General features: G+C 44.6%; 1 long non-coding RNA gene across 2 annotated transcripts in view; it reads left to right on the top strand.

The window, feature by feature from the left end:
* Positions 1–16,888, top strand: part of LOC142578074 (uncharacterized) — a 58,590-nt gene that overhangs the window by 7,579 nt on the left and 34,123 nt on the right. For both annotated transcript variants that reach the window (XR_012827155.1, XR_012827156.1), the window contains exon 2: positions 10,581–10,663. This is a non-coding gene — a long non-coding RNA (uncharacterized LOC142578074). The remainder of the gene's footprint in view (positions 1–10,580; positions 10,664–16,888) is intronic.

Raw genomic sequence — 16,888 nt, forward strand, 5'->3', positions numbered from 1 at the left:
AGAGATTCTAGAAAGCGGGCATGATTTCACTACTCCTGAGATTCAATTTGGCTTTTGCAACATGCAGTCTAAATTAATCACTCAAGAGGTAAATATTTTTAATTGGTCACGAGGAAATTCCTACTTTTCCTTAAAGTAGGGCCGGCATTTTCAGGTAATGTACATAAGGTAAGCCGCCTCAACAGAACAAATTGGTCTACATGGCCCCATAATTTTCGAATAATTTTTCGAATAGAAAAAATTTACACTTGGTATATAAGATATGCGCAAGGGAATGCTCTATGGTAGGCTATAAATTCAATTGAAATGACAAGTATACATGATTTTGCACTAATGAACTTTTAGTGTTCTTTATATAGGTTAAGTTACTTTACAGTAGAAATGAAAGGGCTAAGTACAATGAGCCCAGGAAAGCGCTTCTCTCCATACTCTACAGCTGAAGAATGGTGCAAACCGGTCGCTCGTACCAGCTCCATTAATATATGTAGTTTGAACAGATTTTCCAGGAGTGGCTTCTGCAACACAGCCCGATTCTTGCCATACAGGTGGATTTCAAGAAAAAAAAAATTCCAGTGCCATTCAACTTTGTCAAGGTGGACGGCCGGCAAAGCGGTGTGTGTGAACCCCTAAATGGCGAACTGTTCATTGCCGTGCGTCAAACGCCGTATGCACATAAATGACAGGCGAGGCACGACTAATCGCTCCTCCATGATGTTAAGCCTAGGAAGAGGATGATGCACCGGGGAGTATAAATATCCTGGTATTGTTGCAAAACGTGGCAAGACATATTTTACTCAGGAACCCCGCGCGTAAAATAGACACGCACCTCCGCGCACTCTGGGGGCACACACTGCTTCACCGTAGCCAAGGCGATTGTTTGTTCGTCGAAGTACCGCAGTGCAGTAATGGTTGTATGGTAAATCTAAAACCACAAGCGGCCAGAGATACCACAGGTTACACAAAATTGATTGCCCGCAAAGCTCTTCTAAAACCTGGCCGTTGCTCCGGCGAAACTTTCGTAATTTGCGAGATCAGGGCGACATGGATGGTTCGCATTTCGGTTGGCAACGTTCGCTGAGGCTATGTGGAATACTAGCCCAGCGACTGTGTTTGGGTTTGGTTGCCGATACGCCGACGGGGACTAAGCAAAATAGCTTTTGCGATTCTAATCAGGGCAGCGCAACATACTCTGACGGTTTGGTGCACTGGACTGTGAGATCATTCCAGACATTGTTACGCAATAAAAGCGGTGCCACGCACTGCCTTAAGTGGTTCGTGTAGAAGGCCTTAAGAGGTTTTACACGCGCTACAAAAAAAACAACGGTGAAAACCTAAATTCTTACTTGCTCTGTTCGAAAATAACGTACACCGCCAAGGCAAGGACTGCGAGAGACGACGTATAAACAGCGCTACTCAGAGCTGTGTATGTCGTCTCTCGCAGTCCTTGTCCTTCGCGCGGTACTTTATTTTTGATCATGAATTACCAACTAGCCCAAGCTGCCACCCAAGTTTGCTTTGTTAGTTTCATGTATCACGTTCACTTTTTCGTTTCGTGTTCTATTCGCACCACCGAGGCGACTGGCATTAAGAGGGTAGCGTTGACAGGTGTACATTGTTCTTGTTTTCCGAGCACCGTTTTTTATCAGCTAACAGACGCTATAAAGTCGTCGCTCGACGCGGGAAGCACATTTCTGTATGCTAAATTTCTCGAATATTACCGCTAATGCAATAGCAAAAGTATAATTCTCGAATAACATTGTGTGCGAGAGATTAATGAGCGCTCATACTTTCTCAACGCTCGCGAGCACCACAGATTGGGCTTAACCTGCATACCAGATTTTGACGAACGATTACCGTGATGATTGCTATTGTTTAGTTTTGTTTGTTCTTTGTCTTGATGGACACAAGATCACCCAATAATGTACTGAATCCTTAAATAACCTTATTGGAAATACATTTCTTTACCATCGCTAGAACGGGATAACTTATATTAAGGTAATTTTCTAGAGATTCAGGGTGACACTTTACTGCAATGAATCAAGGTATATTATGGTGACTCTTGGAAAAATATATTCTACAATCAATCATACTCAAGTGATAGATAGTGTATTACGAGCTGATCTCGATTGCTTTCGTAGATTTCAAAAAGGTACTCGATTCCGTAGAGGTACCAGCAGCCTTCTAAATACTGCGTAGTCAATCTGTGTGGTAAGCATGCGCAAATATTGTCTCAAATAACTAAAATATTACCCTACGTATACAAGGTGTCCAAACTAGCACGCCTGGAGCCTTAAATAAATCCGGATGAATTCATGCCAATAAGAAAGAATGTGCATTACAGTAAAGTCAAGAAACTGACATTATTTTTTTTATTTCCTGACAGCAAAGAGGTGAATAACTAATATAATTTAAAAATAGTTTATTTGTTGTTGCAGTTATCGGGATGTCGATTAGAGCGCTTTTAGAATCGATAAAGAAGTCAAAATTATGTGATTCCGTCAATCTATAAATCGCACGTGTAATTTCTTTTAGCAGTGGTACAAATCTCGTAAAATATAGCAAAGTACCATGTGACCAGGGGCGTAGCCAGGGGGGAGGGGATTATGGGGCTTCAGTCCCCCCCTCTTCCCGAAATGTTTTCGTGCTGTCCATTGACCATCGACCAAAGCAAACCCGGCGCCAGAAATCATTCTGAATTTTGTCTAGAATGCCTTTTTCATGCTCGAAAAGACATTTCACCGCGAACATTGTGAACTCGGGCTGGATTTCGCGGCAACGCCCGTGCACCGGGAGTCACATAACGCAAGCAGCCCCATCCGAGCAAGAAGATTCAAGGGTGTTTTGATGGCGAACAGGCTCGTCGCGGAATCGAACGGAGGCCGCGGAATCTACGGAACGCGTGGATGTCAATACGGAAACTTTATGGGTATATAGTTATCATAAACTTTTGAAGCGAAAGGTGCATTGACATTTCTAAAGTTGTGCTTTAGATATTCAATTGCGCAGGTTTGTAGGTTTGATGTTATAAACATTTGACACCAACTGCGCATTGACTTTTCGAAAGTCTTAGGTCGGAACATACAACGAGACAAGCCAAATCAACACACTATCAGACAAGTTGACAAAGCACGCAACAAGGTCCGATGAGACGAAGCGTTGTGGTGGTTCATTTGTGCCGTCATGTCGCATAAAAAATATCAACATTTTTTTTTTCACCTATGCCAAAGCATCCATGTCAAGACACTGAAGCCAGCCAGGGTAACTAAGGTCTTGCCGATTTTTTTTCTGCTTTGACTTTTATCGCGAGGACACATTGAGCCTCTTCAAATTTTTCATTCTCGCTACTCTATACCCGCGGGTTGCCATAGCCAGCCAGAGCGCATGCGTTTTTCTCGTGTTGCCCCGACCACCACGCGGGGCACTGTGGTGCACGTTTTGTTTTCTCTGGCTAAGTTGATTTTCGCATGGCAGAGTTTTGGGCACCTTCTGGTTACCAGACGAGAAGAAGAAGCAATGGTTGCTCAGCGCCATCTCTGTGAGTACTCGATGGATTGCACCGCGTTCCCTTGAGCGCAACCTCTCCGGAAAGTCTTGTCTCGCCGGTGTAGGATACCGAGCACTATGCGTATGGTTCTCGGAGGACCAAGCGTCTCACGTTTCCTTCTATATTCACTCGGTAGCCACATTAGATGTCCAAAGTAGGCATTGAATATTGGTCAGCTTACTCTCTTTAGCATTTTTTTTTCATTTCCGTGCCCCCGCCTCACAAAAGGATCAGAAATACATTGTTGCGGAGCAGCAAATTGTCGCATGGTGAAAGTTCGATTTTGTTACTTCTTTTGCGGAAAGTAATCGGCCGCGGGACACTTCGTTTGCCGGATACTCTTATTATACGATTGTGATAGTAACTGTACGGAGACTTCAGGTTCATTCCTGCTGTCGCCGCCACTCTCATGTTTCGTATGAAGTCCTAGGGCGATAACTTCGTGACCGCGCGCCGCATGCTGTATGTGCGAATGTCGTTGCCTGTGATCAGGGACGAATCATGGTGCCACAACTACGATCCTGAAACACTACGGCAAAGCTTACAGTGGAAACATTCGAGTTCACCACCCACAAAGAAAGCAAAGGCCGCCGTTTCGGGCGGAAAGGTGTTTTTGGCTTTTTTTTTCTCGATCGTCAGGGGGCATTACTGATAGAATTTGATAAACCCAGAGAGACTATCAATCATTTCCGATGTTGTGAAACGCCGGATCGGCTGCGTGTCGCAATCAAGAACAAACGACGTGGAAAATTGACGAATGGGGTCATCTTGTTCCACGACCTGGCTATGGTGTTGGGCTACCTAGCACGAGGTCGCGGGATCGTTTCCCGACCACGGCGGCCGCATTTCGATGGGGGCGAAATGCGCAAACACCCGTGTACTTCGATTGGGTGCACGTTAAAGAACCACAGGTGGCCGAAATTTTTGGAGGCGTCCACTACGGCTTGCCTCATAGTCAGAAAGTGGTTTTGGCACGTAAACCCCCATAATTTATTTTTTAATTGCTCCACGACAGTGCCCGTCCCCACGTCGCTGATGTGGGTAATACAAAACTGGCAACGTTCAAATGGGAAACGCGGCAACATCCGCTATACAGCTGAGACCTGTCGCCTTGCGACTTCCACATCTTGGGACAAATGAAAAAAATAGCTCAAGGAAACAAATTCGTGTCGGACAATGACGTGACAAAGTCAGTTGCAGATTTGTTGAGGCAGCAACGTAAGGAGTTTTATGAGACGGGAATCGCCCGACTCGTTAGTCAATGGGAGAAATGTCTAAATGCTCATAGAGACTACTTTGAAATAAAGTACCCCGTTTGTCATATATGCGCATTAGCTCACGTTCATTTCACCCGCCCTCGTATATTTTGCAGAGCGGCTTTGTATACGTGCTCTCTGTTGGGATAATAATTTTGGGTCAATTACTCACGATACACGACCGGTGACAGCTGCTCCTGCATAATACATTGGAATAAACGACAGCGTCATTGAGGTTTTTCACTGGCTGTTGCATATGTACAAAAATGTAAACACGTTTCTTAATTGACAAAGTTTCATTAACATATTTGTCCTCAACATGTTCACCTCATGGCCTTTACATTTTTCATATCAGTGGCATTCACTGCTTTACTGGTTTCGATCTGTTATATTTCTAAAGTTCGTGTGATATTTTCTTTAATTATTAAATGGACGAAACACGGAATCATTGATAGTGTGGGATGTCATGTCTGCCGAAGGACGAATCCCAACATAGAAACGTAACGGCAATTTATTCGACTAACGATGGCAGCGGACGGGCATACCAACGCTACTTTCCTCCCAGTAGCGGAAGGTAGAAAGCGGTCTTTCTCAGCCAGGCAGCCTGTTTTTATAGCCACCGTCGGTGACGCATACCTCGGGTGACGTGGCTGTGGCGCTATGTTTTATCGACCAAGTAGTCCAGCGTGCAGCTGTGTTATGCTGGGCCAGATGATAAGAAGACGGAGGGTGTCCAGAAATATGCGCGGAGTGTGTCGCCACAATAGTTATTTTGGGCACAAGTTTTGGCACATACGAGCATATCTTCTAATGAAAAAATGCATATTTTACTTGTTTTGACAGTGCGCAGCGTTCAAGGATTCGTTTGCAGCATCTTTGGCAAGGGCAATGCAGTTATTATTCATGTATTTGATCCCTCGACAAATTGTTTAAGAAGAGGCTCTGGCTCGGGCCCAACTCTGACGCAGCCTATTGAAATACATGTAAACGCAGAAATGCTTTTCTGAGATAACCCCTAGATCGCTTTTGAAGAAATTTGTTGCATTTGAGAGCGAACGTTCAATTCTAGTATCTGTAGGAAGCGGAATTTCGATTTAGGGCCTGAATTTTCTTTTAAATATTTTGAAAAGTATGAAAGTGCGAAAAAAATAGAAGCACGACGTTTACAAACTAATAGCTCTGGATCAAGAACAGATATTGCGGTTCTGTAAACGGCATCTATTATAAGAGTTAAACCGGACAAATTTGGTATGCCAATTTGTATCTTGCGTTACTTGGTTACGTGGTGTACAAGGGTTCTGCAAAAGCAGTATTTCCATAATACTATATTTCTTTACATTCATGTGTGACATATCAGCTTTGTCCGCTGTAGATGTGCTATTAGATGCGATTCACAGACTTGTGATAAAATTTTTCATTGTTGAGTTACAGATTATTAAACGTGATAGTGTCGTTTCCTGGAAATTTGCAACTTTTCCAATTTTTAATAAAGAATTGACAACCTTAATAAAAATTTCGAAACCAGAAATCAGCAGAATTCAAGTTTTTCTTTTTTGAATGCAACAAACCTAATCAAGATTGGTGCAGTGGTTGGCGAGAACAACTAATTCATTTTCTACATGAATTTACATAGGGACCGCCCCCCCCTCGATCGATATTTCTGGCTACGCCACTGCATGTGACTACACTCCCACGCGCACGGCATAAAGGCGCCATCAAACAGCCTCATTGGGAAAGCAAGCTGCTCATCTCCATGGTCGTCATTAAAGGCAACGAGTTTCCTAGCTGTTGGCACGCAATAATCAGCGGGAGCTGTGGGCGGCTCGCGTAATAACACGGGTGTTAGTTTTGCCGCTCGGCCGAATAACTAATCAATGGCTTGCTTCCTCACTCAGACTGGTTGATGGTGATGCTATCCTAGCACATGCGGGCGCGCAGTGATGTGCTGCCTTTCATGTTTCGCAGGATTTCTCTCTTCGCCAGTAATCATCCCCATCAGCCTATATGTATCTACACTGCCGAAAGAAGGCCTCTCGCAATGATATCCAATTACTCTTGTCTCGCGCTAGCTGGTCCCGTATTATGCCTGCAGATTTTCTAATTTTATCATCTCATGTAAATCTCTACCATCCTCGACTGCGCACCCCTTCTTGGTACTTATGCCACCCTAATAGACAACCGATCATCCGCTCTACGCTTTACATGGCATGCCCAGCTCCCCTTATTTTCTCCCAATGTTAATCAGAATTTCCATACACCCATTCGCTCTCTAATCCCCACCGCTATCTTACTGTCACTTAGCGTCACGCCGAACACCTTTCGTTCCACGTATCGTTGCGTGGTCTTTCACTTATTATAAAGCTTCTCTGTTAGCATCCAGGATAATGCCTTATAAGTCAAATTCTGCAGAATGGAATGATTGTACTTTTGTTACAAGGTGGGTGGTAAACTGCCTGTTATTTTTTGGTAATGCCAGTTATATGCGCTGCAAACTACTTTTGTTCCAAAATAAAATTGTTTCACATGATCACGATCACCTATTGATAAGTGACCTGATAAACGCACCCTTGAGCTTATTCTATAGAGCTTCTCTGCCAATGACAAACTTTTGTTCTCTTGCCACCCTATGGAAAATGAGCTTTGTCTTGTCATATTAATTGTCAATCCTACCGTAATACTTTCTCGGTGAAAATGCTCAATCTTGTTGTAATTCATCCCCCACTTGGCTGAACAAGACAATGTCATCTGTAAACGATAGATTTGTAGAGATATTCCCTGTTGATCTTTACTAATAACCGCTGCCAAATTCAATACTTCTAAGCATGCAATGAATATATCACTAGAGATTTTGCGTGTCCTTGCTTGTAGGCTTTCTGAACCCTTATTTTCTGCTTCTATTGCGTTCAATAAAGTAGTTGTAAATCTTCATAGATATTTGCGAATATGATTACGTATGCTTCCCATAAATCTTGATAATGCAATTCCTCTAAGACTGCTGTCGCCAGTTATATGAACGTGCAATGTTTGATTCGCTGAAAAGGTTTACATTTCGTGACTTTTACGGTTCTATACAGCACCATAATTGAAATCTCGGCAATTAGAGCAGTAATTACACACTTGGGTAAATACTTTTATAATTATACACTAAGTGGCAGTTTTTTAACTGTACTCCAAACACCATTTACTCTGTTTTATTAGCATAGCTTGATTCGTATTCCATTAATGCTTTGTGCATTGACTGCTGCGACACCCTGTGCGCTATCACATAACCCATAATATTTTTCACACAAGCTGGGGTCCACATTTCAGATTTTCCTTTCACGTGTAGTATTAGGAACCTGATGTTGCCAACGACAGAATCAACAGTAAAACTTTCTATGAGAGAGAGAGAGAGAATAATGCAGAGAAAGGCAGGGAGGTTAAACAGGGATAGTTCCGGTTGGCTACCCTGCGCAGGGGGAAGGATTAAGGGGGATAAAGAGAGGAACAGAGTAGAATGGGGAGATAGAAAGAAAGGGAGACAAGCACGAACAAAGCGTGTACACTACAGAGCGGTAAGGGTCGGCATTCTTAGAGTCTGTCGTGAAGCGTCGTAGACCGCAAGAACCTTAATAGCGCGAGTAAGGCCTTCAACGCGGATGTTCTTTCAGAGCATTGGCCTAAAGCTTTTAGTTCTGAAAGTGGACGATTTTCCAACTGGTCCAGTACTCTGCACATCACTTGTCTCTCAGCACTGCATCGCGGGCAGACACATGTTACATGTGTCGCACGTGGGGCTGTTGGCCATTCCTATGAGGGAAGCATAGGCGTTTGTAAAGGCAACGCCTAGCCACAGACGGTAGAGCATGGTCTGTTCACGTCGTGGTAATCCAGGCGGGAGGTGCATCCGTATGTCCGAAGACAACAAACGCAACCGACACATGGTGAAAACATTTGAGTCCCACAGGGGCAAAGTACACTCACGGGACATCAATCGCAGCTCAGCCGCAGCGTCTATTCGCGAAAGCGGAATTAAGACTCGTTGATCACTTTCATGTGCAGATCGGGCGGCTTCGTCGGTGTGGTCATTCACGCTGATGTTACAATGTCCTGCAAGCCACTGAAAGATTATGTTGTTTCCCTTGTGCCGAATTTCTGAGGCCAGTTCATTGGGTCCGTGACACATTTGGCTTCGTATGCACTCAAGGGCTGCCTTGGTGTCTCTAAAGCCTGTCTATTGTTGCGGTGGCTTCTGCTTAATGAGATCAAGTGCAGCATGGAGCGCCGCGAGTTCTGCACCCATCAATGTGGCCACACATTAAGTTGTTAAGTTGATTTCCTCAGATTGTGCCGGGATGATGACTGCAGCAGCAGAGCTGTTGAGTTTTACTGAACCATCTGTGTATACATGTTGCCGGAATCTGTGCACGTTGTGAATGTGCTCCAAAGTTGGTTGTTTCAAAGCTTGCAATGGCGCTCCAGCTTTCTTTCTGATTCCTGGAATTGTAAGTTGAACTTGCGGCCGGTGCAGACACCACAATGGATCTGACAATCGTGTAGCGGGCGTAAATTCAGATGGAAAGTACGGCTGATGTCTTACAATAGTTTTAGCAAAAGTTAAAAGTGGCCTTTTTGCTGGCAAGCAAGCAAGATGGTGTGAGGGAATCCGAGTCAGGTGTCGGATGTGCGCGCTCAGGACATCTGTATCAATGTATACTGTCAAAGGAGCGTCTCTGGCTATGGCCACTGTCCCAATCGATGACGTTGTTTTGGGAAGACCGAGACAGGTCCTGAGGGCTTGGGCTTGAACGCTCTGGAGTTTGCGAATATTCGTAGTGCAAGTATTTCCTATTACAGGTAAGCTGTACCGCAGGAAGCCCAAAGACAGCGCTTTATATTGTTGGAACAATGACGGTACTGTTCCGCCCCAGGACTTCCCGCCGAGAAGCGCAAGAAGGTCCACAATGGCGGCCAAACGCTTTGTCATGTACGAGATGTGAGGGCTCCAAGACAAGTCTCTATCAATGATGACGCCAAGAAATCGGTGCGTTCGTCTATATCATATAATTTGGTCATTATACCGCCAAGCATACGGGGCCATCGATTTGCGAGTAAAAGCAACGAGTGCACATTTCTCAGCGGAAAGCTCCAGGTCTTGTCTTCTTAGGTATCTTGACACAGCCGTTGAGGCTTTCTGAAGTCGTGCGCGGACTTGTACACGTGATGATGATATGTAGTGCTTATTGGCGCAAGGGCCAAGTGTGGCCAAAGAGCGCCAAGGCAGTGGTGATAAGTTCGCAATGTAGTTATGAGTTCTATGGGGTTAATGTAAAGTGGCTGTTTAGGGGCCTTAAAAATAGTCGCTCTAGAGTGTTGTAAAATATATCTGTAATAAGATTATTTCGATGACAAATGAAGTGTTCTATGTGCAATAAAATCCATCGTGAAAGAGCGATGCAACACAAATGAAGTGTTCTATGTGCAATAAAATCCATCGTGAAAGAGCGATGCAACACAGAAAATATATTGGATGGTGAAATTACCTGTAGCACCACTGCCTCGCCAGAGCCCTTGAAACACAAGGGTCTAGAGGCATGTGCTATATGAAACAGCTAAAGCAGCGGCATCCTCTAAAGAGAGGAGATGCAACGAGTGTGTGGGGCTAATAACATGTAATACGACATCTTTCAGGAAGCCCAGGACTGCGTTGGTGTCAAACAGCGGTTCTGGGCGGAGAAACATTACTGGATGGAAGGGGATGTGCTGCCGGTATGCTAAGGGAAAATGTTTCTTTCTTTCAGATTCGGCTTTCCGACACTCCAGAAGGACGTGGAGGACGGTCAGCCTCTCCCCGCATCTACCACAGGTTGGAGGCTCGTTTCCGGTGAGTAAAAAGTGATGTGTGCCAAATGTTTGTCCTATTCTCAGACGACAGAATAGGACATCTGTCCGGCGTGATTTTGTTTCGGAAGGCCAGAATCCTAACAGTGGCTTTATCTCGTGGAGCTTATTGTTTGTTTCCGCGTCCCATAGGCGTTGCCAGTGGTTCCGTAGTTTCCTCCTTAAGAAGGGCTTCAGATCTGTGACAGGGACTGCGGCGGAGGAATTAACAGAATGCGATGCAACTGATGTGGCCATCTGGTGCGCCAGAACATTGCCTTCAATGCCCCTATGACCTGGCACCCAGCATATGATGACATGCAGGTTTCCTATATACGCTATACACAGTATGGAGTAGAGTTCATTTATTACCGGATTTTTGTGGCTACAGAAAGACATCAAGGCCTTGACAACACTAAGGGAGTCCGTATATATAACTGATTTCTGGGGTTTTGATTTATTTATATGCTTTACGACCGACAGCAGTGCGTAAGCCTCAGCCGTAAAGATACTAGTTTCCGGATGCAGTACATCGGTTGCCGAGAAGGATGGACCGACGGCTGCATAGGACACCCCGTCGTGTGACTTCGATGCGTCTGTGTAGAACTCCGTGCAGGAGTAATTTTGCTGGAGTTCCCGGAAATTAATTTGGATTTCAATCTCTGGAGCGTGTTTTGTAACTTGCATGAAGGATATATCGCATTGTATCAGCTGCCACTCCCAAGGAGGTAGCAGCTTGGCTGGATGCATTGGACGAAGCTCGAGGATTGGGACACGCATTTCATCACTAAGCTCCCTCACACGCAGCGAGAAAAGCTGTCTTACGGAGGGACGATTATGAAAGAGTGTAGCATATGTCGTATCGTTAATGGTATTAAAACACGGATGTTGAGGATTAGAGTGGACTTTCAAAAAATATGTTTGGCTGATGTATGTTCTCTGCAGATGAAGTGACCACTCATTTGATTCTGCATATAAGCTTTCAATGGGACTTGTTCTAAAAGCCCCAGTGGCCAGTCGGATTCCTAGATGGTGGATCGGATCTAGCATCTTTAGCGCGCTCGGGGCTGCAGAATGATACATCACGGCACCGTAGTCCAAGCGGGATCGAATGAGGCTCTTGTAAAGATTCATTAAGCATTTCCTGTCGCTGCCCCATGTTGTGTGGGATAACACTTTAAGTAAGTTCATTGTTTTTAAGCATTTGACCTTGAGGTACTTTATGTGTGAAATAAAAGTTATTTTGGATTAAATGTGATGCCTAAGAACTTGTGTTCTTTGTTCACAGGAATTCGCTGACCATACATTTCGATGCTGGGTTCTGCAATGAGCCCTCTCTTTCTTGTGAAAAGCACACAAGAACTTTTGTTGGGGTTCACTTTAAATCCGTTTTCTGCTGCCCATTTCGACACTTTGTTCAAGCCCTGTTGTACTTGCCTTTCACATACTGTAAGGTTGCAAGATTTGAAACCCATCTGTATGTCGTCTACGTAAACAGAATAAAAAATGGCTGGCGGTAATGAAGCACGAAGGGTGTTCATTTTCACGATGAAGAGCGTGCAGGTGAGCACGCCTCTTTGAGGTACACCAGTTTCCTGTGTAAAAGGACGTGAGAGAACGTTGCCGACTTTTACCCGGAAGGTAGGAGTGGACAAATAGTTTTCTATTAGGATTAGCATATTACCATGGATTCCCATTTCTGACAGGTCTCTCAAGATTCCGTAGCGCCAGGTTGTGTCGTATGCTTTCTCCATATCAAGGAATATGGATAAAAAAAACTGTTTGTGTACTAGTGCGTCACGGATGTTTGTTTCAATACGTACAAGGTGATCAGTTGTGGAGCGCCCTTCCATGAAGCCACATTGATAGGGATCAAGCATTCTCCTCTGCTCAAGGAAATGAATGAGTCGCCGATTAATCATTTTTTCAAGTACCTTACAAAGGCAACTTGTGAGGGCTATCTGGCGGTAACTTGCCGCCAGGGAAGGGTCTTTACCCTGCTTTAGAACAGGGACCACAATCGCTTCTTTCCATGTGGATGGGAGGTACCCCATAGCCCAAATAGCATTGAAAAGTGTGAGAAGTGTAAGTTGTGTGTCAGTAAATAAATTTCTGATCATTTCATACATGACTCTGTCAGGTCCTGGTGCAGAGCTTTTGAATGTGTTCAAGGAAGCTCTCAACTCAGCAATACTGAAAGGCCGGTTATAAGGTTCATTCTGTCTGGATTTTCGTGTTATTGGCTTACGTTCTTCTATTTGTTTTTATTTCAAGAAGGATTGTGAATAATGGTTTGAACTCGACGCGCTCTCAAAGTGTTCCCCAAGTGAGTCTGCCTGATCTTTCAGTGTTTCAGCTTGTGTGTTTACTAAAGGAAGTGAATATGTTTGTCGCCCTTTTATCCTATTAACGTTGTTCCAGACTTTGGCCTCATCTGTATAGGAATTTATACTCAATAAAAACTTTTCCCAACTTTCTCTTTTAGCCTGTCGGCGGGTTCTCCTGCCTTGGGACTTTACTTTCTTAAAGTTAATGAGATTCTCCGCAGTGGGAGAGGCGCGTAGCAACCCCCACGCTTTGTTCTGTTTTTTACGAGCGATCCTACAATCGTCGTTCCAACACGGCACACGCCGTTTGCATGCCAGGCCATTTACTTCTGATATGCATTTTGATGCGGCATCTATTATAAAGGCTGTAAAATGTTCAACAGCAGCATCAATTCCTAACCAGGACATGTCATCCCATGATATACTAGTTAGGGTTCGGAATTTCTCCCAGTCAGCTGTGTCAACCTTCCACCTAGGAGCCTGTGGTGGATATTCGTTTTCTTTAGGTGATCTTAGCAGTATGGGGAAGTGGTCACTTCCGCAAGGATTGCTGTTAACTTCCCATTCAAGTTCAGACAGTAGTGACGGGGAAACTAGGCTAAGGTCAATTGATTAAACTTTTTCTTTGCAAGACAGTAATATGTGGGTTTCTTCTTATTCAGAAGGCACGCACCAGAAGAAAAAAAGAACTGTTCAACAAGACGACCTCGCGCTTTTATACGAGAGTCACCCCACAGGGAGCTGTGCGTATTAAAATCGCCAAGAACAACATAAGGTTCTTGCAATTGATCTATCAGAGACTGAAATTCATGTTTGTTTAGTTGGTAATGCGGGGGTATGTAAAGCGAGCAAATGGTGATGAGTTTGCTTAGTAGGACAACTCGAACCGCCACTGCTTCGAGGGGCGTTTGTAGCTGTAAAGGTTGACACGCAGTACTTCTTTGAGTGACAATGGCAACGCCGCCCGATTATGCGACGGCATCATCGCGATCTTTGCGAAAAGTTATATACTGTCGGATAAAGTTCGTGTAAAGGTGCAGCGGTGGCGTAGAGGTAGAACACCCGCCTAGCGTGCAAGAGGTCCGTGGCTCGAATCCCGGTGCCGGTAATTTTCCACCGGATTAAAAAAAAATCCGCGTGTTGATAAAATTGCACAAACAGGCCTGGAGTGTGGCCTGATCCCGGTGACCAGAACCGGTAACGCACTCCCTCACCAGAGCAGGATTGGCCACCCTGGTGCAGTACTTGGCCACCACCTCCTACGAACACAACAATCAAACCCCGGCCCTCAGTCCCCAGCAGCTGCGAAGCAACTGACCACGGAGGCGGTCAGACCTGCGACGCAGCAGAGGGTGCTAAGAATCACTGGCTCCGGACAGGCCGCCATTGGTATATGAACCTGGCAACGTTTAACGCTAGAACGTTATCTAGTGAGGCGAGTCTAGCAGTGCTATTGGAGGAATTAGAGGGAAGTAAATGGGATATAATAGCGCTCAGTGAAGTTAGGAGGCCGAAAGAAGCATATACAGTGCTAAAAAGCGGGCACGTCCTGTGCTACCGGGGCTTAGCGGATAGAAGAGAACTAGGAGTCGGATTCCTGATTAATAAGAATATAGCTGGTAACATACAGCAATTCTATAGCATTAACGAGAGGGTGGCAGGTCTTGTTGTGAAACTTAATAAGAGGTACAAAATGAAGATTGTACAGGTCTACATCCAGTCATGATGACCAGGAAGTCGAAAGCTTCTATGAAGACGTGGAATCGGCGGTGGGGAGAGTGAAAACTAAATACACTATACTAATGGGCGACTTTAATGCCAAGGTAGGCAAGAAGCAGGCTGGAGACAAGGCAGTGGGGGAATATGGCATAGGCACTAGGAATAGCAGGGGAGAGTTATTAGTAGAGTTTGCGGAAAAGAATAATATGAGGATAATGAATACCTTCTTCGGCAAGCGGGATAGCCGAAAGTGGACGTGGAGGAGCCCGAACGGCGAGACTAGAAATGAAATAGACTTCATACTCTGCGCTAACCCTGGCATCATACAAGATGTGGACGTGCTCGGCAAGGTGCGCTGCAGTGACCACAGGATGGTAAGAACTCGAATTAGCCTAGACCTGAGGAGGGAACGGAAGAAACTGGTACATAAGAAGCCGATCAATGAGTTAGCGGTAAGAGGGAAACTAGAGGAATTCCAGATCAAGCTACAGAACAGGTATTCAGCTTTAACTCAGGAAGAGGACCTTAGTGTTGAAGCAATGAATGACAATCTTGTGGGCATCATTAAGGAGTGTGCAATGGAAGTCGGTGGTAACTCCGTTAGGCAGGATACCAGCAAACTATCGCAGGAGACGAAAGATCTGATCAAGAAACGCCAATGTATGAAAGCATCTAACCCTACAGCTAGAATAGAACTGGCAGAACTTTCGAAGTTAATCGACAAGCGTAAGACAGCTGCCATAAGGAAGTATAATATGGATAGAATTGAACATGCTCTCAAGAACGGAGGAAGCCTAAAAGCAGTGAAGAATAAACTAGGAATTGGCAAGAATCAGATGTATGGATTAAGAGACAAAGCCGCAATATCATTACTAATATGGATGAGATAGTTCAAGTGGCTGAGGAGTTCTATAGAGATTTATACAGTACCAGTGGTACCCACGACGATAATGGAAGTGAACATAGTCTAGAGGAATTCGAAAACCCACAGGGAACACCGGAAGAAGTAAAGAAAGCATTGGGAGATATGCAAAGGGAGAAGACAGCTGGCGAGGATCAGGTAACCGCAGATTTGTTGAAGGATGGTGGGCAGATTGTTCTAGAGAAACTGGCCACCCTGTATACGCAATGCCTCATGACCTCGAGCGTACCGGAATCTTGCAAGAACGCTAACATAATCCTAATCCACAAGAAAGGGGACGCCAAAGACTTGAAAAATTATAGACCAATCAGCTTACTGTCCGTTGCCTACAAAGTATTTACTAAGGTAATTGAAAATAGAATCAGGAACACCTTAGACTTCTGTCAACCAAAGGACCAGGCAGGATTCCGCAAAGGCTACTCAACAATAGACCATATTCACACTATCAATCAAGTGATAGAGAAATGTGCAGAATATAACCAACCCTTATATATAGCTTTCATAGATTACGAGAAAGCGTTTGATTCAGTCGAAACCTAAGCAGTCATGGAGGCATTACGGAATCAGGGTGTAGATGAGCCATATGTAAAAATACTGGAAGATATCTATAGCGGCTCCACAGCCACCGTAGTCCTCCATAAAGCAAGCAAGAAAATCCCAATAAAGAAAGGCGTCAGGCAGGGAGATACGATATCTCCAATGCTATTCACAGCGTGTTTACAGGAGGTATTCAGAGACCTGGATCGGGAAGAATTGGGGACAAAAGTTAATGGAGAATACCTTAGTAACTTGCGAATCGCTGATGATATTGCCTTGCTTAGTAACTCACGGGACCAATTGCAATGCATGCTCACTGACCTGGAGAGGCAAAGCAGAAGAGTGGGTCTAAAAATTAATATGCAGAAAACTAAAGTAATGCTTAACAGTCTCGGGAGAGAACAGCAATTTACAATAGGCAGCGAGGCACTGGAAGTCTTAATGGAATACATCTACTTAGGGCAGGTAGTGACGGCGGATCCGGATCATGAGACGGAAATAATCAGAAGAATAAGAATGGGCTGGAGTGCGTTTGGCAGGCATTCCCAAATCATGAACAGCAGGTTGCCGTTATCCCTCAAGAGAAAAGTATATAATAGCTGTATCTTACCAGTACTCACCTACGGGGTAGAAACCTGGAGGCTTACGAAAAGGGTTCTACTCAAATTGAGGACGACACAACGAGCTATGGAAAGAAGAATGATAGGTGTAACGTTAAGGGATA

The sequence above is a fragment of the Dermacentor variabilis genome, chromosome 4 (genome assembly GCF_050947875.1).
Source record: "Dermacentor variabilis isolate Ectoservices chromosome 4, ASM5094787v1, whole genome shotgun sequence".
NCBI lineage: Eukaryota > Metazoa > Arthropoda > Arachnida > Ixodida > Ixodidae > Dermacentor > Dermacentor variabilis.